We start from the raw sequence: 27,480 nt of genomic DNA, 5'->3' as shown, positions 1-27,480 counted from the left end.
AGCAGCTTTAAGACGTGTGGACTTCAACTCCCAGAATTCCTCAGCCAACTTTGCTGGCTGAGGAATTCTAGGAGTTGAAGTCCACACGTCTTAAAGTTGCCAAGGTTGGAGAGCCTTGTTCTAGTCAACCCCCTGCTCAGGGATGAAACCCTATACCGTTTCAGACAAATGGTTGTCCAATCTCTTCTTAAAAGGCTCCAGTGTTGGATCATTCACAACTTCTGGAGGCAAGTTGTTCCACTGATTAATTGTTTTACCTGACAGGAAATTTCTCCTTAGTTCTAAGTTGCTTCTCTCCCTTGATTGGTTTCCATCCTTTGCTTCTGGTCCTGCCTTCAGGTGCTTTGGAGAATAGGTTCTTTTTTCTTTATATTCTCTGTCTTTGGCAAACACCAGAAAGGGACGTGTCCTCACTTTCCCGATTCCAAATAGTTTCTGCCAATGAAGTTTTACTAATTTAAAGCTGATGGGATGAGAAGTTGAACCGCTGCTCCTGCTGGGGCTGAAATTACTTTTTCAAGAAGAGTGGCTTTTTCAAACTAAGTACAGCCCATGGCATTTACTGTATGTTTTCAATGACCATTACACATGGGGGGGGGGAACCTACTGTGTGCTAAAAATGCAAAGACTTAAATCTCACAGAGGCAACCTATTTGTACATGATGCATCACGTCAGAGAGCAGGTAGAAGCTCACACAACAGAAAACAGCTTCAGCAAAACAGTGGAATTTTGGCCTTTAAAGATTAGCAAAACCCCCCCCAAAAAACCCTAAGATATGAGCCTTCATAAGCTAAAATTCTTCTCTATCACTTCCACCTCTTTCTGCCTACTCGACTCTCCACTCCCCTAATTTGCATAAAATTCAAAATCACTCATGTTCTACAAGTAGCTTATAAGCGCCAGGAACCACACTTTTAGTTCTAGAGTTCATGAAAGCTGAATATTTAAGCCACCATGCCAACTTGAACTCTACCTTCCCCAGCACACACTAGGGGAAATATCAATATGAGACCTTCTACTCTATTTTATAAGATGGTTATTTTTTTTTTAAATGCTAGACATTCGTGAGGCATAGGTGGGTACCAGTGGTGGGATTCAATTTTTTTTTTACCACCGGTTCTGTGAGCGTGGTTTGGTGGGCATCGCAGCGGAAGGATACTGTAAAATCTCCAGTTAGACAGAATGGACAGAATGGCCTAGATCAGGGGTCTCCAACCTTGGCCACTTTTAGCCTGGATGACTTCAACTCCCAGAATTCCCCAGCCAGCAAATCTGGCTGTGGAATTCTGGGCGTTGAAGCCCTCCAGGCTTCAAGTAGACAAGGTTGGAGACTCCTGGCCTAGATTACCTAGTACTATAACATGACCTGTTTATGATAGGATGATATATATTTATTATAAAAGCAAAGAGGTCAAGTATGTAGAAGGGCATCTTCAGGTGGGCTCAAAAGACCAAAGATAGAGATCACACCAGCACAATGAAAGCCTTGTCCTGTGACTCTCTCTCTCTCTCTCTCTCTATCTCTCTCTCTCTGTGTGTGTGTGTGTGTGTGTGTGTGTGCGTGCAAAAAGGGTGAAGCTTCAGTTGTGCTTCTGTCTGTCCTCACACACACGTTCTATGCTGCAGATGCTGCTAGGTAAGGAATTTACTTTCTTTGGGCCTCACTTTCTTACTTACTAAGGATATGACAGTTTCTAGGGGAAAGAAAATATCTAACCGTGTCTATCCTAACCGCAATATCCCATTTATGTTATTTTTGGGCTGATATGATTACATTTCTCCCTTTCTGCAGGCCTTTATAACTGTGTTCAGTGATGTGGAATGAGATCCCCAAAGTACAAAACACAGTGACTGTGAACAAATTTGATTAGAACCTCTTAAAGTAGACAAGGAATACCATGCCCTGCAGATACTGTATTCTATAACTCCCACTAATTCTTTTCAGTGAGTAGAAGTTGATAAAATTCAAGGCACAGTACTATATTTCCTATCTTTCTCTTAGACGAAGTGCTGGACGAAAATTAATCAATGTGGGTGGTTCTACACACAGAGAGAGATATAAACCATCTAACATCCATATCATCTACATCCATAAACTTTATTAAAATTCTACATATAAAATAAAACATAAAACAGTACATAAATATATTGTATATATAAAAATATAAACTTGCAGATATAAAATTAAACATCTACGTTTTTTAAAAAACCGTATATTCCATTTCCACCTCTTATTTTTCTCATGGATTCATTAACCATTTTTGATTCTCTTATACTGTTATAATTGCTATTTAAATTTTTCCATCATCTCCCCTTATTTAATCTATAAAACCCTTTTATCATCAAACTATTTTTCTTCAGTTTTTTAAAAATAATCCATAAATGAAGTCAAGTCTTTAATAAAAGCCTCTGCAGATTTCCCTCTCATTAGTTTTGCCAAATCTACTAAGTCCTTATGTTAATTATCCAGTCTTCAACTTTTGAAGCTTCCTTATTTTTCCATTTCTGCACATACAATAACCTTTCTACAATAAGTCACCGTGTTTTTTTACTGATTTCATTGGAAAAGGGTGATTATTTTCACCCATGTCCTATATCATTTTTGGACCAAAATGTTCTGGCCATTTCACAAGTTCACCACACATTTCATATCTTTTGATTTCACCAGTCCACTGGGTGATTCAAATCTGAATATTAAATCCAACTAGGATAAAAATATCAACACCCCAGAAACAGCTACAGATAAGTCAAGCATTTAAAAACAGCAGCAATATAATTCAGCTTTCTATTGATCAATTAACCCCAGAAGGCCTTTAAAGAGGCACTGATGCCAAACAAGAAGTCACCCAAATTTTCTAAGCAGGCAACGGTATTAATAGCTGAATTTCTCTACTCAGACACTACTATTCAAAAAAATAAATAAAACAGGAAGAAAGAATGGGTCAAATAGTTTCTATGATCCATGCTAAGTAGTCCTTCAAGCAAACATACAGCACTGATGTTCACAAGCAGAAGGACTTCAGGTTTATTGTTATATGCACTGAATCTCATTTGCAAAAGAACTGTCTCATAAGGGAAAAATTTCTTGACACATAACTGTACACACATAACTGTACATACATAACCGTACTTTTTTGCAAAGCATTGTAAATCTGCATAAGAATCTAAGTCACTTGAGCAATGTTGAGATGGGTATGGATGTTGGTCAATATACAAGTTATTTTGACATTAGGATTAGTTTTGCAACCATATCAAAAAACAAAACAAAACAAAAATATAATTCCAGGACAAAATAGATAAAAAAAAATACAGTAATAAGATATATATGCAATAAATACAAAGCATTAACATTCAGGTAAATAGCAATAGCAATAACACTTAGACTTATATACCGCTTCATAGTGCTTTACAGCCCTCTCTAAGGGCTTTACAGAGTCATCCTATTGCCCCCAACAATTTGGGTCCTCATTTTATCCACCTCAGAAGGATGGAAGGCTGAGTCAATCTTGAGTCTGGTTAGATTCAAACTGCCAAATTTCAGGCAGCCGGCAGGCAGCAGAAGTAGCCCTGCAGTACTGCACTCTAACCACTGTGCCACCACTGCCCTTCACCTTTATAGTCCATCTGTTTGATAGAATATGTTTTTAACTCAACTACTTTAACTATAAACTTAGCAGTTCTGTTTACAACATATAGATTTGAGCCCTGGGGAAATAGGGCAATCTGTGATTCAGATCCCAGAGGACTGTTCTTTCAAGTAAGAGAAGTTAAAAAAAACTAAGCCTAAGAGGGTCATACGGTTGATGGTCAAAAAAACCCCATGATTAATATCTTTGATGGCTTGGGTACCACATTTACACATTCTCTTATGATACCACAGGTGATGAAAGTGCCTCTATTAACCATGGACTCCAACAACACAGATCTTGCTCTAAAGTAGGCCCTCCTTGAGAATTGTGTCAAACTCATTGACTGCTTCTTTTTTGAGAAAAGAGGGAGAGAATGAGAGATAAGAGATAGATTGCATTTATACACAAAAAATACGCATATATATTTTATGTGTGTCTTTATGTATGTATTTCGATGTATGTATGTGAAATGCACACACACACACACATATATACATCCACAAATATTACATAAGTGTTCCACTTTTAAAAATTCAGCACAGTTGTTTCCTTTCTACTCTGACTCCCTCCTTTGTTTGCCTTTCATTGTTTTAAGACAATTTTTTTGAAGCTTTCCATTTTTAACTTACAGTATTTTATCCAATACACTCATTCTGCAAAGACATGACTTGTTGCCTTTGCATATTATTTAATCATTCCTGAATGTTTCCTATTTTCATGCTGTCAAATGTTTAGTCCAGTGAATGGTTCATTACTGCAAGGCAGGGAAAGGAATAGAAAAATTACTAAAGATAAAAGATAGCTTAAGGAAAGGGTCCTTTTCCTTGCCATAACTAGAAACACCACGTAAGCAACACCAATGTTTTTATAGGAAGCTTAACGCCATGTCTCTTTGGTTATTCTCAAGATCATCACAGTCAGGGGGCTAAGAGAGACAGTGGGGGACATTCAGGGGTTGGGATTCTACCGGTTCGGACAGATTCAGGCAGACCAGTAGTTTCCGTGATCTTTTGGCCCCGCCCACCTGCCCCTACTCTTTCCTGTGTTTTATTTCCTTGTCTTGGAGCACAGCTGATTCACACGGCAGAGCGGTTTTGCCACGCCTCGGCTGTTTTACTCACCAGGGCTGCGATAGAAGGTAAGTATTATAGCTGAAAATGTTTTCTTTTTAATGGTGTGCATGTTTGCAAATTGCACATGTGTCAAGCACGCGATCACTTGAACCTGTTGTTACACCAGTTGAATCACACCACTGGGGACATCCTTGGCAGAAGGAAAAATAGCACTGCACGCTCACCTTTACTTAAAAAGAGAATAGATTTCCCCATAAGCACCGGCAGCTTATTTGCATGACTTATAAATGAGATCATCTACCTAAAACTGTATTCCAAAACTTTTTAATTTCTTAGACCTACCTATGAAGGAATTGAGTTCAATATACAGATAACATTGATTTAAGAGTGTTGGCTGAGCGATATTTGGAAGGCCACAGGAGGGCAACTCTTGCTGTAAATGATCATGGACGTCCTTCTGATGTTAACCTGGGTGCTAATACTAAGCATCCAATAGAGCAGGGGTGTCAAACTCACGTCATCACAGAGGCATCATGTGACATATTGGAACTTTTCCTCCCTTTGCTAAACCAGGTGTGAGCATGACCAACACGTGACACATCCTTCCCTTGGGCCATGAGTTTAACAGCCCTGCAATAGAGCATACTGGCCTCCGTATGGAATCCAGTTGTCTTCCTTTCCCCCTTGACTTCTTTGTCACAATGTTGTTGAGACTCTAGCAAAAGTACAGAGAAGAGCAACAAAGACGATTAGGGTGCTGAAGGCTAAAACACACGAAGAACGGCTGCAAGAATTGTGTATATTTCATTTAATGAAAAGAAGGACTGGGGGTGATATATAGCAGTGTTCCGATATATCAGGGTTGCCACAAAGAAGAGGGGGTGAACCCATTCTCCAGAGCACCTGAAAGCAGAACAAGAAGCAACGAATGGAAGCTAACCAAGGAGAGAAGCAATATAGAGCTAAAGAGAAATTTCCTGACAGAACAATAAATCAGTGGAAGAGTTGGCCTTCAGAAGTTGTGGATGCTCTATCCCTAGAGGCTTTTAAGAAGAGATTGGACAACCACTCGTCTGAAACGGCTCTCCTATTTGAGCAGGGCGTTGGGCTAGAAGAACTCCAAGGCAGTGGTGGGATTCAATTATTTTTACTATGGGTTCTGTGGGCATGGCTTGGTGGGCGTGGCGGGAAGGATACTGTAAAATCTCCACTCCCTCCCCACATCACTAACCTGCTTTTCAGCTCCGTTTTCCTGTGCAGGGCAACAAAAGAAGACCCAGCCGATCAGCTGGGACTCGGGAGGCAGAGAATAGATGGGGGCGGGGCCAGTCAGAGGTGGTATTTGCTGGTTCTCCGAACTACTCAAAATTTCCGCTACCAGTTCCCAAGAAGTGGTCAGAACCTGCTGAGTACCACCCCTGCTCCAAGGTCCCTTCCTGTTATTCTGCTAAACCCTAACTCTCTAACTCTTGGAAGTTTCTCTCGTTTTGTCCTTCGTTAGTTTCTCTCCGTTGCTTCTTGTTCTGCTTTCAGGTGCTTTGGAGAATGGGTCGACTGTCCTCTTCTTTGAGGCAACTTCTATGAAGAATTAGAATACCATTCCGATGGGAAAAACTAACGGTGTTTCGTACAGGAGCAAGAAACCAACCAATGCTGGATCAAATGTGAAGCAAAAAACCAGGAGAGAAAAAGGCTCGGATGATGCCCACACTCCCACAGAACACCATTGGCCATTTTAGGCGGAGCTAGTTTGCCCCCTGCAGGACACCCTGGATAGCACACAAATGTGAAGAGAATAAGCTAGCAACCATAGGCAGCCAAACATTGACTCTGTAATAACATATCGACTCCTGGCAAACAAACCAATGTATCATTGAACAAGTCAACCCAGAGTTTTCCACCAAGGCACGAATGACCCAAATTATTCTACTTTGGACATGTCCATGTACCAATGGCATACACGAAATAAATGAATAAATCTAAGTCTTGTCTTCCCCTTGGGCTGAGGTTTGCCCTTTCTCTTTGCCCAGGGCTGACTTTTTTTGACCAAGCCCATTGGATACTTCTAGTCCCTTCCTTTCCCCCTTACCAGCTTGCCTTCTCACATTTTGTCTTGTTTTCTCTCTTTTTCCCTTCCCTTGCAAGAGAACATTATTGGGGGGAAAATGTTTTTCTATGAACATCATCATTGTGGCAATGTTTATTTTGGGGACCATGCATTGAGGATACCCTGATACAAGATTTATTCGGAGCCCCTTTTTAAGGACAAAGATGGGAGATGCCTCTTGTTGCTAGAGAGTACAGCTCCAGTTACCCCCACAGTCAAGGGAGTAGGGTCCTTCGGCATGTTCTTTAGCTTCTTTAATTCCAAGAATTAAAATTTTATTTATAGAGCATCCCTCCTTCTAAAGGAAGTAAAGGATTTATGAAGACCAGCTTTCAAAATCCATCTTCCTTGATCGGCCTTTTAATTTCTGCCATGACCCTATTGTTTATCTCTACCTGGTTATAAGATAAATGTCGCACGGCAGAAAAAAAAAAAAACATTTTAAAATCAGTTTTTAAAGGTGGAGGAAGGGAGACCAGATTCTCAATGAAGCTTATACCTCAATTCTTTCTCGTGATGCTAAAATAACCTTGTGCTACTCGAATAGAAGGGTGAAAAATGACTCTCTAGCATTTGAAAGCCTTGGAAAAGTTTGTGGCATGCTGTGAATGTTATACCTAGATTAGAATCATACAAGCCATGTGGCATTCTGTGGAAGCAAAGGTTGGTCTTTGAAGAAGCAAGACGGATAAAGTATTGATGCTTTTGAACTTAGGGTTGTGGAAAAGACTCCCGAGAATACTGTGGATAGCCGAGAAAACAAACCAATGTATCATTGAACAAGTCAACCCAGAGTTTTCCACCAAGGCACAAATGACCCAAATTATTCTACTTTGGACACTTTCTGCAAAGAGCGAGCTCTCTGAAAAAGAGAGTGATGAATGCACCATCGGGAGACTTGAAAGATTGTCATGGATAAGATCTATCTATGTGGTTCTAGGCCTTAAAGAAAGACAAAATGGCACACTATCACATAATCAAAGCATTACATCTCTGCCAATTAATTCCAACATAGAAGAAAGAAAGTTCCACTGGTTTCAGAAAGATAGGCTTCTTAGTAACCATCCATGGAATTCCAGCATCATCCTTGAATTTATTGGACATAAATAAGATTGCACTGTTGGCTGTGTTTCCTAGTGCAAGCTCAGAATCCACCTATACAGAACCCCCAAAAATAAAATTACATGATCCAGCAGTTTGTTTCTTAAAGTGGCCAACCAGATGTTGCATGCAGGGGATGGAGACATGGCCCTCTCCGGCTAATTGTTCCCTGCTGTTGTCCCAAAGATGCTTTTCAAAAGGCAACTGGGTTTTCTTGGTTTTTTTTTTCCTTTGAAAATGTTTCACTTCTCATCCAAGAAGCTTCTTCAGTTCTGACTGAATGGGGTGGGGAAGTAGAAGGATTTATATTATTTGCAGTCATTTGGTCATTAGCACTCTGAAGGTTGGTCCAATTACCTTTTGAAAAGCACCTTTGGGACAACCATGACCTGGCTTTTTGAGACTCTCCATAGACACAGAGGTGGTATTCAGCAGGTTCTGACCAGTTCTCGAGAACCAGTAGAAGAAATTTTGAGAAGTTCAGAGAAACGGCACATATCACCCCTGACTGGAGATTTTACAGTATCCTTCCCTGCCACGCCCACCATGCCACGCCCACAGAACCAGTTGTAAAAATAATATTGAATCCCACCACTGCATAGACATCTTCCCTGCATTTTTACTGAGTTTTACTGTCGGGGATCCAGAGCCTATCACCCCTGCTTGATTTTATAGGACAAACAGAAACCACTGAAGAGAACTAGTCCCATAAATACTTAGGCTCTGAGCCCTGAAGGACAAGCAGCACTTTGAATTGTTCCCAGAAATTGATTGGTAAGCAATGCAGTTCCCCAAATGAAACTACTATAGTTACACAACTGTATTCTGGGAAAGTTATGAGCATCTTCAAGGACAGTCCCATGTAGAACACTTTTCAATAATTCAAATTGAGCTATATCAGCTATATTTCCAGTCTTCTAGTATTGAGACCAATTCAAGAGGCAAATTACATATAGGCTGATAAGGCACATGTACCAGAAAAGAGATGGAAAACATTAAATAAATAAAGAGCACCTTGAGACCAGAATGAATATGAACTTGCATTGTGATAAATAGGTATTTTGTGATTAGCCGCAATCATTTTGGCAACCTTTTTGTGAGAATGACTGTAAGATATTCTCAGATTCAAAAGTTGACCATTAGCGAGACTTCCGGTTTGCAGCGCTTTGGTGCAGGCAGGAATCCGTGACTGTGCGCGGTCCCTGCCTGTGTTCACTGCCTGAGTGCCCCGAGCCATTTGGCTTCGGGGCTAAGCCACCTTTGCAGAAGGTGGTGAAGACTGGGGGGGGCTCTGGCAGGGTCGAGAGACATCGCATCTCTCTTCCCTAGCTGGCTAAATCTCCCTCTCTGAAGGCAGCTGAGTGGCGGTCTGTAATGGCCGCCACATAGAAGAGCTGAGCCAGAAAAAGAAAGTGCTGGAGGAGCTGTGAAGAAGTGAAAGTGATCTTTGCTGACTGGGACAAAGTAACAGTGAAAGTATCCTGATATTTAATACTTATTAAAGATACATTGTTCCCAGACTGAGTAAGCGGCGAATGGATATTAAAGGGAAAACTTTTTTTCTTTTCACTCTCCTTCCAAACGGAACAGCTTTGAGAAAAACCAGAAAACCCTCATTGGAGCTATGCTAAATGCTAAAGACTATGCTAATGCCAAAGGGATATGGATTTCTAAATATTTAAAGAAAAAATTTTCTTTCGCTGTGAGTGGGAAGGGAGAGGAAAAAAAATTGAAGTAGAATTTGAAAATAAGGAGCAGACTGCCTAGAATTTTAAAGAGCCATTTGAACATTAATAAGACTTCAAAAAGACATATTTCAATCGGAACTTTGTGACTTAATAGTAACCCCAGAAAAAGAAATGGAAGAAAGGAAAAAGTGCTAAAAGAAATAGTTTATCTGGATTGTTTGGTGACTTTGTATCTTTTGGGAAATCTTTTTTTTTTTTTTTCGTTGCTTAAAAACACTTGGGTGGTTGCTTTGGGAAAAACTTTTCCTCTTTATAACGGCATTATGCTTGGATGAATCCAAAACAGAATATAAAAAATATAAAAAGGAAGAACAAGACTGGAAAGATACTTTGGGCACTCTTTTTCAATCTCTAGAAATGGCGGTACGTTCTTATGGAGAATCGATTGCGCAGCAGGATAATTGGGACAAAGAAGAAACCATTTTTGATGAACATGTGATCCTATCTGGGGAGGAGGAGAAAGAGGAAAAGAAAAAAGGGATTTTAAGACCTAAAAAAACAACCAAAAAAGATAAAAATGAGTTGAAAGGTGGATATAAGGTTAGAAAACAACAGAAAGGGGGAAAGCAGAAGAAGAAAAGGGAGGTGGAGAGACAAAGGGGTAAAAAGGGTAAGGAAAAGAATAAGCAAGTGAGAAAGGAAGGGGTGAGAAGTCTTAATGATGGGAAGCAAGATTTAAAGAAACAAAATTCATTTAGAGACAATGGGTAAATCTAATTGAAAAAGGGATTCTGTAAGGTACATAAGATTGTGTTATTATAGGCATTTTTAGAATAAAATGTTTAAGATATAAATGAGTATTAATATGTATGATTAAAATGGTATTGACAGGGGTACTAGCCATATTATATATCTATAAATCTGTTCTTTTGTTGCTGCTGTTCTTTCTTTTTTTTCCTTTTTCTCTCTATATAATACATTGTGTAATTTTAGGATGTGCTAAACAGAATCCCAATACAAGTTATGTGTGATATTAAGTGTTATTAGGTTAGGGGAAAGAGTTAAAGGCGTCATACTCCAATCAGTGTACAGGAGACATTTTGTTTAAAGAGAAAAGATGAATGGATAGTTGAGAACAGACAAAGAATGACAAGTATTATGATTTGAACTGAGATGAGATAAGTAGAATAAAACTAAGAGAGTTAAAAGAAGGAAGAAGCTATATAGAAAATGGGAAACGGTAATAAGATATGGAATGATATATAAAAGGAACATGATTTTTGAAGTTGTGTCTGTACGACGAGTTTTAACCCGGGATCAAGCAACTTTCAGAAAAGATGTTTTATGTTTCTATGTTTTATGTTTTGTCTGTTTGTGTATTGGAAGAGAACAATGAAATTGTAAAAGACAGATGGATATAAAAAATGTATACAATCTAAAGTTAAAGAGATATAATTCGAATAAATAGAAGGAAAGGGAGTAATAAAGAAAAGTTGGGATAAGATATGAAGTTGAACAGATAAGGTAAATATATATACTAAATTGTGTTTATATGGAAATGTGATAATTTGGAATAATTCTGTCTTTAAATAAGATGTTGTATTGGTTTTTCCAGAAAAAGATTTCTTATGTCATTATATTCTATGTTTTGTTTGTTTGTATATTGTTTTGTAAAATTAATAAAATTTGCTTTAAAAAAAAAAGTTGACCATTAGCCTCCAAAAGTAAGTACTTCTGCTTTAAATCAATTTAATGGTTAGGTAAATTAATTAAAATACTTTTATTTTTAAAAGTGCTCCCAAATAATCAATAAGTAGGTCTTAAAGTACTATTTTTAAGGCACATTAAAGTGAACTTTCTTTCTGACCCATGTTTACATTAAATAAAACCTGAAAGTATGTTGAGAAACATTGCTTTTATTCATATTAAGAGTTTTGTGTATTTAATTGAAAGCTATTTAACTGCAACTGATGCATTTATCAATTAAAATGTCTTTAATTAGGTTATAGCCAAAACATTTGCCTCCACGCACCTGTCTACATCATACCAGTTATAAGGTGCCTTTTAATTTTATTTTTCTCAAATGTTGAAAGAAGAAATGATAAAATGATGATGAAAAAATATGCATGTTAATCATATTGTCACTCAAGCATGCCAAGAGATGATCCTTTCTTTTTTTCTTTTTTTGTTGAAATCACCTTACACATTAATTACTATATCCACAGAAATATGAAACTACTTGATCCATCAAATCCTTGCAATATGGAATGTATCAAGGTAAGAGTGAGAGAGAATTTCATGAATAGGTTTTACTGTATATTGCAAGCTTCCAATGTTCTTTTTCTTCTAATATGTGTTAGAAAACACGGCAAGCAAAACATAAAAATCATAGACCAAGTTCATCCTTGGCGAATTGATTTTGATGTCAGTGGAGTTGATCTCAAAATTATAATTGGCCTGCTGCTTTAAAATAGATTGTATTTTATGTGTAAAAATAAAGCAGAGGAACATTTTAATATATACCTCCTGAGCCAATAGTATATCAAGGTTTAATTTGTTGTAGTTCATGTACATAATAAAACATTGAGCAGATCCTGCTGAGAAGTACATAGGGCACTTACTGAAGAAAATTAACTATGACAAATCAAAGTTACAAATGAAATATGGAATACGGTTGGTTCTTTGAAATAAATTCCACGTCTAATAACTGAAAACAGCATCTCTGAAAAAGAGCATATCTATTAAGAAGTAAGAACACATATTTCTAGAGGATTATCAGCAAGTACTCTTAAAATATGCTATATGTTATGTTACCTTCAGGGTAGACTTATATTGTGCTGTACTCTACTGTACCATACCATACCATACCATACCATACCATACCATACCATACCATACCATACCATACCATACCATACCATACATGCTGAGGTAATTCCCTGTTAGGAGAATGAGCGCACACAGAGAGATGTAGTGAGAGTGGTGAAGAAAAACACACAAACAGCACACAGCTACACTGTATAGTAAAATGTAGGTTTTACTTCCAGTAAACGGTTAAGCAAAGTCCAAACAAGCAGTCCAAGTCATTCATGGTTAAAGCAGTCACTTTTCAGCCCAGGGATAATCCAAATAACAAAGTCCAGTATCAAAAACAGTTCAGTAACAGACTTACATGAAACCCCAAAATAACGATGATCAGTAACAATCAATAAGGAACAGCAACACTCTCAGCAACAGGACAGGAACTAAAACAACCCAGGTTTCTAGCTCTATCTTATGGCCATTTGAGGAACCACACCCAATTACAATTTTAGCATTCCCTTAAAGAGACAGTATTAAAATGTCTATCCTGGTTTATATATTTTCCAACCCAACTAACTGTTAGGTGACTTACATTCCTAACAATACCATACCATACCATACCATACCATACCATACCATACCATACCATACCATACCATACCATACCATACCATACTATACCATACCATACCATACTATACCATACCATACTATACCATACCATACCATACCATACCGTACCATACTATGTCATAACACACCACACCACACCATACCATACCATAACACACCACACACCATACTAACACTAATAGTGTACTACTATCCCTCTGTATAGTGATTTTCAGAACTACACAGGCAAATGAGAAAGGACACTCAAAGAATTTCTAGTCAACATCTAATCAAAAGCATTAACACAATCAGCTTGAACTAATTTTAGAGCTGTGCAGACTGTTCAAAAGAGCATTTCACTTTCAGAATTAAGGTTTTATAATCCCGGCATATACATCTATTGGACATTTATGCACATATCCCACTGACCTCAAAAGGATTTCAAGGTGACCAATCTGAGTATAAGTAAAGTACGTTTAAGAGAACATTGGGAAAGACACTACTGTATATTAGAACACAGAACATAGAATAATAGAGATCTTTTGGTCCAACCCCCTGCTTGAGCAGGGAGACCCTATGTCATTTCATATAAATGATTGTCCAGTCTGTTCTTGAAAGCCTCCAGTGATGGAGAGAACTCACAACTTCTGAAGGCAAATGGTTCCATTGGTTGATTCCTTTCACTGTTAGGAAATTAGCTCTAAGCTGCTTCATTCTTTCCTTTGTTTCCATCCATTGTTTCTCCTCCATATTGCTACTCTGAGGAAAATTGAATGACCTGAATTAAGTGCACAGACTCACTAATCTTTATACATTTGAGGCATACATGACCATTAATATGATTAATAGTCCACCCTTCTCTCTATTAGCTTATAACAAATGATAGTTGTTAGCACTGAGCAAAACCTGGATTCATACAACTGATTTGAAGGTGATTTGATTCAATCTCCAAATTTAATTGCTTTTCTGAATCATCACAACATTCCCAAATCAACAATTTGATGCTTTTGAATTGGGCTGAATCAATGATTTGAATCAACCAGGTTTTGAAATCAGAGCAGAGCCCATCCATATACAGTATACCCTACTTTGGGGGTCATTGTGATTAGAAACAAGGCTATTAGTAAGTGGGATTAGGTGGCAAACCTTATGTGGCAGAGTTGGGTAGGGAAGGAGATGTACTGAAATGAGTTTCCCAAGGACAGTAGATTATGAAGTAGATTATGCTGCTCTGTTGACAGTATGCAAGATTAAATTTTTGGTTCCAGACAACTTCTGTATACAGAAATAGCAAGGGAGTATCATTTTGTCCTTCATTTCTGGCAACGAATTTTTTTGGATCCTAGTGGACCCCTGGCCTTTCAGTACATCAGAATAGAATATAGAATAGAATATCCTTTATCGGCCAAGTGTGACACCAGCACTTTCTAATACTTCGATGGCACAGCCTCTTTGTAATTATATATGAGTTAAACTGCATCTTCTTTGCAAGAAAGGTTTGTATGTCTGTACCATCAAGTAAAAGCTTTTAATCAAGAAAAAATATATCTAATAATGCTGGGATCATGTAAATCTTTGATTCTATAAAGCAATATGATTACCCGTCTGGGTCATTTAATTTTTCCCTCCCTTCAATAAGGGATTGATTGTTATTGAATGTAGAAAAGCATTCATTTTTAATGTTAGACTATCTTCATTTCCAATATATTTTAAATCAGTCCATTTTTTTTTCAAGTCTCATAATATGGGCCCAGTTGATAATATTTTTTACTAAGTGAACAATCAACAAATCCCAAAAATAAAAATAAAATAGACCAAACATATATTTTTTAAAAAATGCATTTCACAATGTAATTTATAAAAATGTTTCCTCTCAAAACAATACCAGCATTTCAATTTTTCTGATAGCTAAAGACAGTACTACATGAACCTGAAAATTTCTTTATTCACTATATCACACTGAATCCTATAAGAAAAACCCTTACATTATGGACAAATATAAGCAAAATAGTAAATAAATGTGTCCTTTTGTAAACTGACCTTTTCCTAATATTATTAATTATAGGATAAACTCGTGTTTTAAAAACATACAGAATTTTAAAAAGCTTGATTTATCACAGAGTGCTTCGTGGGCAGTTCATTCAGTGCAATCGTTTAGTTTCTGATCTCTAACTCAAGTGATATTGCTTTTTCTGAAGACCTACCATGGCTGGAGATCTGAAGAAATAAGCCAGGAACTCTTTTTTACATGAAGCTGAAGAAAAGCTGTGGTTGTGCAGTGGTTAGAGTGCAGCACTGCAGGCTATTTCTGTTGACTGCTGCTGCCTGCAATTTGGCAGTTCAAATCTCACTAGGCTCAAAGTTGATTCCACCTTCCATCCTTCCGAGGTGGATAAAATGACGACCCAGATTGTTGGAGGCAATATGTTGATTCTGTAAATGGCTTAGGAAGGGCTGTAAAGCAGTATATAACTCTAAGTGCTATTGCTATTGCTAAATTACTATTGATTATTTATGTGATTTCTAGAATACAAACTTAAATGTCTTGTGCTGGTGGAACCTATGGAAGGTGCCTACCAGTACCTTGGTTAATGATGATAATTGGGGCTGGAATTTCTATCACTAAGTGATGCAGTCATAAAGTGTGACCTCACTAAGTGACACAATTGTAAAACATGATATCATCACATGACTGTCCTGCTTAGCTGTTCTGCCCCTGCTGATTTCCATCCTGAAGTGCAACCTCACAATCGCATTTGCAACCTCTGGTTGGCTTTTCCATTGAGTTCACTTGTCAGAAGATAGCAGTGAGGGTTACAAATGGTGATTATGTGACTGTACTACACTGCAGCACTGCAATTGTGAACCAGTGTCAAGTTCCTGTCAGAGTCTGGATCCGAGGAGGAAGCCGGACAGTTGACAGGGAATGGGAGTGTGGCTCTGTTGGCTGTGGAGGAGGCTGGGGAAGGGCAAAGTCCATCTGGGCAGAGCAGGAAAGAGATAGAATAAGGGAGAGGGCATTCAGAGGAAGAACCAGGCCCACCCCATCTTCATCCTAGGGCATGCAGGGAGGAACGGAGAAGAGAACAACGTGGGTTGCATGGCTTACAGGGGAGGAAAGGACCCTGATTCCCTTCATTAGTCACAGCTGGGAAGACAGTTGATAAGAAAGGCAGGCTGAGTGTGTCAGGCTGCTGGGAGCCAACATGACTTTATCCTGTGTTGTCGTGGCTTATCTGTGTTCCTGGTGTCTTCCCAACTGTGTGAGTTTTGCCATGCCTTCAAGACTGAAATTCTTGCTCCTGCCCTGCCAAACTAATTACTTCAGTTTGGCTTGTTTGGACTTTAAGTTACAGTTTGTGTTACTCATGTTTTGGACTTTATTTTCTGCAGTCAAAGGCTGTTCCTGGGAGAGCTTTTCTTCAGCCAAAAGGTAACCTGGACATTGGGGGCAAAGTTGGAAATAAGAAGATAAGAAGAACTTTATTGTCATTGTACAAGTACAACGAAACTGTGGATGCACCCCAGCAACTGTTCGCAATACAATAAAACCAGAGCACTTAAAGATGAAGATAAGAAAAATAGAGTTCCCGTGTCTCCATTTGCAATTAGAGAGTACACTATCTACAAATATAAAGGGACTCGTTGATTATCTGACTGTGTTACCTTTGTGCCATGCCCTGGGTCATCACAACCAGTCAACCAATCCCTGTATTGTGATCCCATGACTATGGGAATCCTATGACAGTTAGAACTTTGAAGATCCATTGCCCAGGCGCTGTCATAACTTTGAACAGCTGCTAAACGAATGTTTGTTAAGGAAGGACGACCTGTAGCATGAAGTTAGTTTCATGTGATCTTATGTGTTTCATGCAAAAGAGAAGTTGGTTTTATTTATATTAAATGCCATAGAGAATGCCTTATAAGAGCTGCAATTATCTAGCAGTGAAGTTACAATTCAAAAGCTGGAACATGGACCATTAATTCATAGAGCTTAAATGTGTCTTATTCTTCCACATAGACTACTTTGATAACATTCCTAGTATGTGAAAACTATCGGGACATCAATAATTGTGGATTTTATTGGCATGAGAACTGGCTAAAGGAATCATCCTAGGCTACTCGCAGGAGAGATCGATACCTGATTGCTGATCTAAGTTATTTTTCAACATTTGAATTCTCTCTTTAAAAAAAAATCCTCAAGAAAAAGCCAAGAAGGAAAACATTTAACCAATGTACCAATAGGTTTTATTCGGGATTTTTTTCTATTGTTTTACACATCTTCCCCTCTTCCTTTTAATCTTAATTTTAATGCTGGAGTTATATTACATTATACTGATACAGTACACATAAATTTTATTCTTCTAAAGTTTAATATAACAGAAATAAATAATAAAGCTGTATCTTTTAATCAAGTATATTTCACAATGATTTTACCTGTTGTCTTGGTTCTCATTTTTATTCCAAGTTCAGTACTTTTGTTACATGATTTCTCTCTTGATGTTCTAATGCAGTCTGGGCCAAAAAGTATAAAAATATAATGAATAAATAGCTGTTCAGTTAAGGTCTAGGATCACTTTTGAGATTTAGGTCTGCCTAATTTATCAAGTACTTCCCTCTTCAATTTCTCATTTTATTTAGAAAAAGAGAGAGAGAAGGATGAGGAGTGCTTTGGAATTAGAGCAAATATCCTGTAACATAAAAATAGTGTTGGATTTGTTCTGAGCTGTTTAATAGATTACAAGAAATGTATAATAAATACTGCTTCATATCTTTTATATTAGGTTACTTTACTGCAGGGTTGTCCAACTCACAGCCCATGGGCTGGATGCATCACATAGTGGCCATGGCCACGCCCGGTTTAGTGAAGGGGGAAAAAAAATCACGATACATCATATGACGAAGCCATGACGATGTGAGTTTGACACCCCTGCCTTACTGCTAAAGATGATTCAAACAGTTAAGAGTTATTTCCAGCCAAGTTAACATTACCAAAAATGTTAAACAGAAGGTGAAAAACTAATATTGTTTATGTTGTGATTGTGGGGCTAAGAATATTAGGCTTCCTCAGATCCAGATGTCAAAACTCTGGCAAATTTCCAGATTGGCAAGAAAGCATGAATAATATTCATGATCTACCTTGTAGAAATGTTTCAAGGAGAGCTGCAGTCCTTTAAAACTCACAAAATACTTTTAGTGACAGATTATTTTGATTAGAGTTTAAATGGTTTTTAAACAGAACAGTAATCAACAAAACATTGGAAAGGAAAAAAGAAGAACATAAGGACAAAAAAGCTGCATAAAACCGAAATAGCACAAAAGAAAAATAAACATTTGGGAGTATGTATAAATATATTGGCAATTCCACAGAGAGATACCTGGTTTGACTCAATCCTGCTTAAGTAAGTAAAGAAAGTAAAGTCATCTAGATACCCCCATGTAGTTTTCTTGAGGGTAATACTCTATAGAAGCAATTTTTCTATTGCCTTCTGGGTTCGCTTGTTGGTTTTCTAGTCTACCCAATTGCCTGCTGTATGAGAAGGTCTCCCGTGCAAATCCTGATCCTTCCTATCCCAGATCAACTTCAGAATCCAAACAAGATCAGCCAGGTGGTACCGCCTGCTAAAATTCAAACTTTAAATAAAAAAAATTATATTAGAAATAAAATTTATTTAATCTCTCTATAATTTTACAGATATAATTAAAAGATAAGAAAGTTTAAATATAATTATGAAAGCACTTTTGAGGCTCATTGCTGCTCTGTTAATTTTTCAGCCAATAAATTGTTCACTCCTAGATTGGCTACCCAACCCTTTATACATTATCCTTATATGGGCATACCAAATTATTTGGGAAATCAGCTTGCAGCTCGTGTGTCTGTATGTTCAATTTCATAGTGCAGCCACAGCCACAGCCATCTGGTATCTCTTCATACTTAAACATCATTGTTTAGAGCTTTTTCTGGTACCAACGTCTACCACAATTATACTTAGAATCTGGGTTCTTCCTATTTTAAATGATGAAAAAAATATTTTTCTTTAGCAGAGTTCAATATTAACACTTGCATTAAGAATTGCAAGAATGTATTGAATTACTGTAAATTAAAAGTGAATTTATTATAACTACAATGCAATGCAATATAATTTGGAAGGGAGGGACATTTTGAGAATCCAGGTGAACACAGCTTTAGTTAAAAGCTTCTTTCCCTTACAGAAAAAAGTACAATGTTTGAGGTTCTATTTAGATGTAAAAGTGATGAAGGCAAAAGGGATTTCATTACCTTGAGTTATTTATAAAAATAATAAATCTGGGATATAATTAAATAAAATGAAGTCACAATGGATGCTTATAACCAAGAGAAGACATGACTGCATTAGGTATTTCCACCCTTCTCTTGAAAGTAAAAACCAATGTTTTCTTCATATGTTATAGCTATTATATTTGTGCTGCAAAAATCCAGATGGCCACTAGATGGGAGCCAAGATATCTTGAGAATTGTATGGCTTTGCTACTATCCCATAATCATTCAGATTTTTGAAGCTCAAATATGGTAGCCCTACAGAAAGTACCTACCTATGGTCTAGACTAGAGTTTGATGAAGGATACTGATTTTGAGGGCCTCTTCCTCTATATTTCCTCTGCATCTGTTGGCAAAGTACTGCATTCTTTTTTTTTTTCTTGCGAGCCATCTATATGATTAGCATATTAAAGAGACTTGAATGAACAAAGGTGTGGCACAACAAATTAACAGGCCTAAGGGAAATGTTAATTAAATGTAATGTGAAAGAATTCTGCAGCTGGAATATTGGTTTAGCTCTTAGTGCAGGTGATTGGCAAACAACAGGAGAGAAAAAAATAGTAATTCAGATTTCAGTTTTCAAAAGGACACTTAAGGATATGACAATCCTGAAGGATGATGATGATGCTTGATGATGATGATAAGGAATAGCTTGTCTTGTTAAAACCACATCAAAGCAAAGGCGAATTTTGTAAGTCCGCCATTTTTCTCATTACTAGATTAAAATCTGAGCGGTATCTTTACCTTTTCATTTAGATTATACAGGACAACAGTTTTTTTTCCCAAAAGTTTTGTTTCCTGATAAACTTTTGGTGATTTTGATAGACCTTTTCAAATTATATTCAGAAAACGGATATAATTTCAGAATGTCTGTATCAAGTAGGAATCTTGAGAAATATGAAGTTAACTTTTAATTATAATCACTTAATATTTCCGATGCACTGCATGAATTCAAACAGGTCCAAAAGTGTTTTCCTGCTGATTTTCATTTGTACTCAATGTCCAATGGATCCAACAATCCACCCTTGATGGATTCCAGTTGTCCTGATACTGTTTTTCTCACTGTGGGAATGTCCTAGTGAAACCTTTCATCGTGGTCATCATTGACTGCATCTGGATTTTCAGGAAAGAAGTTCCAGTGTGAATGATGCAGAAAATGAATGTTCAGTGACATATTGCACATAGTGGTAAGAAGTTTGTCGCCCAGCTGAGTGTTAATTTGGCACTGTGTAATTGCCAAGAAAATTCTCAACCACCTCATTGCTTTCCAGGTAATTTTCTCTGGCCCCATTAACAGATCTTCAAACCCTTATCATTCATGACATTTCTGATCTGTAGACCAACAGAAATGCCTTCCTTAATGTTGGCATCAGTTATTCTTGGAAGTATGTATCTTAAATAATCTATCTTCGCCTTCCTTGTTCATTGCTTTCAGGAAATTTTTCATCAGGCCAAGTTTTATGTGAAGCAGAGGCAAACGTATCTTTGTCAAGTCCACAAGTAGTTCATGAACCACATTTGTCTGTCCTGGAACCAAATTATTTCAGAGTGTCCATTTCTTTTTAATGTAATGCAACTCTCTTTCACCGCTGTTCCATTCACAGACATAACAATGGCATCTGGCATTTCTGAACTGCATTCCAAGCAGTACAGCTGCTATTTTCCAATCTTCACTTGTATTTGGTGTACCAAATATGTTTCAATAACATTTCCATGTTTTTCTGTTTCTTTCATGTGCTCAGTATAGCCAACAGGTGGCTGAAAGGTGTATGCTGACATGGTGTAAAAACAGAAGATTTCTATAAAACATTATGTGTTTAATTATAGGTTATTTTCATGATTAAAAGCCAAAGACATGTCTGATACATCCAAAGTGTTCAGAAAGCAAAATCTAGCTAATTCACCATCCACCACCCTCCTTCTTATGAGTGTATGGAGATTCTTATGAGTGTATGGAGAGTCATGGTTGTCCCAATGGTACTTTTTCAAAAGGCAACTGGCCTTTGTTTTTTTCTTGAAGACGTTTACCTTATTATGCAAGATGCTTCATCAGTTCTGACTGAATGGTGGAGGATGGAAGGATTTATATTCTTTGCATCATCTGGTCACTAGCACTGAGAATTATTGAGGCCATTTGGAGATTTATTCGTGCCTTCAAGGTCATAAATGAGTGTGGACAGCAAGAGTATAAATGAGTGTGGACAACATTTATGACACAGTCCTTTCAGCAGTTCTAAGAAGATTCCACACCCATTTGCACTATTCAAGTGACTTTGAGGGCACAGATAAACCTCCAAAGGTCTTCAATGATTCTCAGAAAGAATGCTAACAACCAGATGACTACAAAGAATACAAATCCTTCCATTCTCCACCATTCAGTCAGAACTCTTCGATGAGAAGTAAAACATCTTCAATGAAAACAAAGAAAGGCCAGTTGCCTTCTGAAATAGCACCTTTGGGGTCCTCCTTATAAAGATCATCTCATAATTCCTCCAAGGTGATGACGTTTGGCCCAACTGTTTGGTCACCAGAGCCTGTTATCTGACCTAAAGAAAACTAATTTACAGCCAGGATGGGGAGAATGTTTTAGAACAGTGGTCCCCAACTTTTATGGCTTGGCGGCCCAGCAGGGACAGAGGAGAGGGGAACCAGGCCACGCATGCGTACAAATTAAGGATAGCTCCCAAGCCATTAAATCAGAGATAGGAAGACAATACAACATTCAGGAATTATTGCTCTTCCTCCTTTCTCTCCTCATTGTTTACTCCACCTGGGCTGGTAGTAGAAGGGAGAGGACACACAAGACCAGAAGTTTCCAGGGACTGGTGAGTCTCTGTTCAAGCATGAACATCACATGTTTCACATGTGGGCTCAAAAACATTCATGAACAGTAGGTAATGTGAGGTGAAAATCTAGAAACCAGAGGAATGCAAATAATTTCTAGTGACTGGACAAATTGTTTTAGGTGCCCTGCATATTTCTGTACTCCTCCATCAGTGATAAAGATAAAATTAATTATGCAAAATGAACAAAAATCTGCTTAATTTGCATAATTTATGCAAGCAGCAAGATTCAACTTGCTCAGTGGAGAATTTGGATTTTCTTTTTTACTGTTTATTTTAGTTTTACAAGCCTGTAGATAGATCATAAAAAGACAATCAAGGCAGACCATCTGGTGCAAAGAGAAAAGGAAAAAGAAGAGGAGGAGAAAGGCAATTCAAAAAACAATATTTTCCATTCCAATGTTAAACAAAAAGTGCAACTGGGGTTATAAGCATAAGATTTTTAAGCACCCTAATAAATGTGAAAAAAATCCTATATATTTAACTTTCCCTTTTTATTGGGGTGTGTATACAAACACAAGGATGATTTAATCCTGAACAGTTTCTTGGGAGAAATGTCTCTGTTTGGAGCAGATGACAAACAGGTCAAGTTGACATAATGTCTTCCCAAGATGTTAGCGGGTAGGTGTCCACTACTTTTACTGGATATCAGATGCCACCTCATGCCACTATCGCCTAGTGCCAGTCTGCCATGAACTCTAGGGGGTGGATTGGATGGGAGGAGGGAGGTTTCAAGAGAAATGAAAGGGTCACTGTTTCTCCCTGAGATGCGGCTTCAAGGTCAACTGACTGGGAATGGAACTAGCTGCATGCCAACCTCCACTTGAAATGACCATTCTAAACACATTTTCTTTGAATTTGATTGGACGTGGGGAGATAGCAAGGGGAAGCACCTAAGGGAAGAAAAAGTTAGACTCGGAGATTTTGGCATGCACAGCAGTGGTGGTATTCAAAATTTTTTACTACCAGTTCTGTGGACGTGGCTTGGTGGGCGTGGTGTGGCTTGGTGGGTGTGGCATGGCTTGGTCAGTGTGTCTTGGTGGGTGTGGCAGGGGAAGGACACTGCAAAATCTCCATTTCCACCCCACTCCAGGGGAAGGATATTGTAAAATCCCCATTCCCTCCCCACCCCACTAACCTGCTTCTCAGCTCTGTTCTCCTGTGCAGGGCAACAAAAGAAGACCCAGCCGATCATCTGAGACTCTGATCATCTGGGACTCAGGAGGCAGCGAATAGATGGGGGTGCGGCCAACCAGAGGTGGTATTTACCTATTCTCCAAACTACTCAAAATTTCCACTACCAGTTCTCCAGAACCTGTCAGAACCTGTCTGCACGCATTTTTCCATTCTGGCTTTGCATTACTGTAATTCACTTGACTTCTAGTAAACTATATCTTTCTCAACAAATGGAGTCAAGGATTGTTCTTGACCTGAGACAGGTCTGACACTAGATTTTTTTTTCTGTAGCTTGATCTTCTTTTTGATTCTACTGAAATTTCATTGGGCTATAACTTTGGGAAAGAATAGCTGATACAGCAATGTCTTGGTAACTATTCCAGCATAATAAAAACTGGTGGTGTAGCTGACAGTCTTGAGGAAGCAAGAGAAGTGCAAAATAGGTGGTACATTAGTTACAATCATCTTCCACATTATCTGCACTTTAAGTGTGGAAGTCGGGATGAGGAAACGGAGCAGGGGTTTTCAACCCCAAGCCACAGACACTACCGGGCCTTGACCTTTCAGAATTGGGCCACAGAAATGGCTTGTGCTAGCAGTGGTGGGTGACTGGGTGAGTATGTGCACGCACCCTCCATTTGCTTGAGTGGCAGGCATACATGCCCTCCACTCTGCAGAATCATCCTCTCCCTCCCCTCCCCTCCAGTCTGCAAAGATAAACAGGTTGGGGAACTCTGATGGCTTCTTATTAACTAACTTGGTTTTTTCTGTCTTTAACAACAGCCTGCTCTGCTAAAATTAAAGAGATGGATCATACCTCTTGAAAACTTTTTCATTTTGGCTTTACTACTGAGGAAGGCCTTTTTTTTCTTTCACCGTGTTTTATTAATGAAATAAAAGTTCATCCACATATCACTTCAGGGCATAATAGATGTGTAGGGATACAACGAATGCTTAGTCAAAGAAATATAAATTGTTTTCCGGCAATGTAAGTGTCCCTAAGAAACAAGAAGTTGTGTTATCAAAACATGCAGCTTTTTTTCCCCTCAATCTGTTATTTCAAAAATTCAGAATCTGACTGAGTCAGGAGTACAACTTAGATTTAAAAATATATATATATTTCCAACTAGAACCTGAGAGCGATCTGCTCTTCTGGCCTATCTGTATGACTTAGCAGTTGAACGGTTTTTTTCAGTGAAGACACTTTCAATTGCCATTTTAAAAACAGGAATAAAAGCTAAATTCACCACAGAAAACATTATCTCTCCAGTAAGGCAACAGAGCAAAAATAGTTTCTCCGTATGGCCAAAGATGCCAAATGAACAAAGCATTGGATTCTTCAGTCTGTATGTGGCTCAACTCAGCGGAGCTTCCACTAGGGTTGAAGTCATAGAAAGATATCTCCACAGGATCTGAGAGGACACAGAGATGGGGGAGGAAAAAGAACTTGTCTATAAATAGCTTTTCCCTAAATTGGTGAGCTCAAATATACTGAATTATAACCTCCATAATTCCCATTTTATCATCCCTATAATTCATAGATTCTAGATTAGAAATTTTACACATTTTGAGAGAAAGATGCCTCATCTTGAATCACTAGGAATTACAACGCTTGAGGTTCAGGACACCCGAAGTAAAAGCTGCCCCAGAATATTATGGGCCCAAAATAAAGAATAAGAATTTATTCAGTGAAGGGTTTTCTGAAGCAATTGGCAATTGCTGCAGTTTTGTAGAAGGGGTAATTCAGCTCCATAGTATTCATCGACCATAGTATTCATCCACCATCCATAACTTTTATTATGTATAGGTAGCCCTCGACTTACAACTGTTCATTCAGTGTCCATTCAAAGTTACAACAGCCCTGAAAAAAAGTGACTTATGATATTTTTCACACTTACAACTGTTGCAGCATTCCCCATGGTCACATGATCAAAATTCAGACGCCTGGCAACTGACTCATATTTATGACGGTGGCAGTGTCCCAGGGTCATGTGATCACCTTTTGCGACTTTCTGACAAGCAAAGTCAATGGGGAAGCCAGATTCACTTAACAACCATGTTATTAATTTAATAACTGCAGTGATTCACTTAACAACTGTGACAAGAAAGATCATAAAATGGGGCAAAACTCCTTTAACAACTGTTGAGCTCAACTGTTGTAAATCGAGAACTACGTATAATAATTCTATTCTGTTATAACTTAGATGCATAAGTGGGACTTCTTTTTATAGACATGGTCACTTAGAAATCTGAGAAGGAAAAGCATCCAGAGAATCAGTTTAAGAAAGAAAACCAAGAAAGTATAATGAATATTTTTATATAGTTTCTATTGGATTTATTGAAAATATTGGCAAAATTGCAAAAGACCCCACTCAAAGTGTGGCTCTATTGCATGTTGGACAGTTGTTCTACATTCATTCCTAAATAAGAGTAAAGATTGAAATTAAGTTTCAAGCATAAATTTTCCCCACATTCTAATATTATACATTGTGAGTGTGTTTTCATTGGCTAAGTTATTCACAGTAATAAACTGCAAAGCATATTTTAATGACATTTCTGTACTCTGGAATTCCCTTCTACGTATTTTAGCAAATGAACTCTGCAGGGAATAAAATTATTGTTGAACTCTGTGGTGAAAAGCCTCTCTGATGGTAATTAAAATAATAACATTTCTCATCCCTCTTGCCTTGTTCCTGAAAGAAAATTAACACAAAATAGAAAAAGTAATATAGTGAAACTCCTTTCTCCTGCCAAATTTCATTCTGATTTAATAAATTGCCAGCAATAACTATAAAGAATAGCATCGGTGTCATCCAACAGATAAGCCGGACTGGTATTTTCCACCTTGAAATAGGTTTGAATGGTTGTTAGTTGACTGTACCATAATGCTAATTGTGATTTCCTACTCCAGATGAAGCAAAGAAGGCATATGACATTTCCTTCTGCTCCTCAGTTTTGGAATCTGGGTGTGACCAACTTCTAGATCTTCCAGCTGCCTCCCTGGTTGAAGTGTAAGGAGATCATAGGGAAATGCTAAGGCCTGATATTTATGTATTCTGTGGGGTTCCTTGGTGCTCTCCGAGTTTGTTTTCTTGCAGACATTTCATTACCAAATTAAGTAATATCATCAAGGCTAGTTATTATTGTAGAAAGGTTGGCAGGCTGGAGATAGGCGGGGAAAGCACCGTCCATATGTAGCTTTTATAAATGTAGAACTCTTACCTCAAGAAAAACTATTAAACATGAAGTTCTGATAAAACACTGATCAAGAGGGAGCTTAGGTAGATTGTAGAAACAGCCAGACTGATGCAACCTGTATCTTCTCAGGAGGTTGTTGAGAATACAAATATGGATCCATACCCCTCGAGTGGTTGTACCATAGCTAGGCTTAGGAGTTTCAAAGCACCCAAGGTGTAACTTGTAGACTGCCACTTATCTACTTTTTCCATCCAATCACTTGGTGCTTTGCTTTTTGCAGACAATGTCAAGAAAATATCTGATGGAAAGCATTTGGCATCGGTGCTCAGGGAGACTAACAGAAGAAGGAGCAAGTGGTCTAATAGACTTTGGCAGCACAATGGATGAATCCCTTGTTTATTTGCTAACACTATGTTTTCTTGCTTCCTTGCTAACCACATTTCTTCTTGGTTTCCATTAAGCTTATTTGAGCAGCTCTAACTTTAAGTGCTGGAAAAGAACAGAAAGGCATGTGAGCTTCTTCCAGCTTGCTTCCTAACAGCCACAGGGACCCACACTTGTTTGTTACGCAGTATGTTTATCAAGAGTAAATTCGGCAGGGTTTTGGTTTTTTTTTAATAGCTATTGTTAAGCACAGTACCAAGCTGCTCCATAAACAATTATAAATGACAAAAGTATTGTCCTGGCTCTTCTATGAATAGAACTGTCATCTCTCGGGAGAATGTAAAGATAGATGTAAAATAAAAACAAACTCACAGCAGGTTTTTTTTCCCCCCAGGCTTTGCCATGAGATAGATAAGCTGAGCCGATGCTGGTTCAAATCATCCCTCTGCTCTTGCCTGCTGTCTCCCTCGCTATCTCCCCTTGCTGGAAAGATGTTATAATCAGCCATATGAGAAGAGCCCAAGGCCTCCTGAATCTAGCATCTTGCTTCCCACAGTAGCTAACTTGT

The sequence above is a fragment of the Pseudonaja textilis genome, chromosome 2, assembly GCF_049901715.1.
Source record: "Pseudonaja textilis isolate UNSWEBS1 chromosome 2, rPseTex1.2, whole genome shotgun sequence".
NCBI lineage: Eukaryota > Metazoa > Chordata > Lepidosauria > Squamata > Elapidae > Pseudonaja > Pseudonaja textilis.
This window is presented reverse-complemented; position numbering follows the sequence as displayed.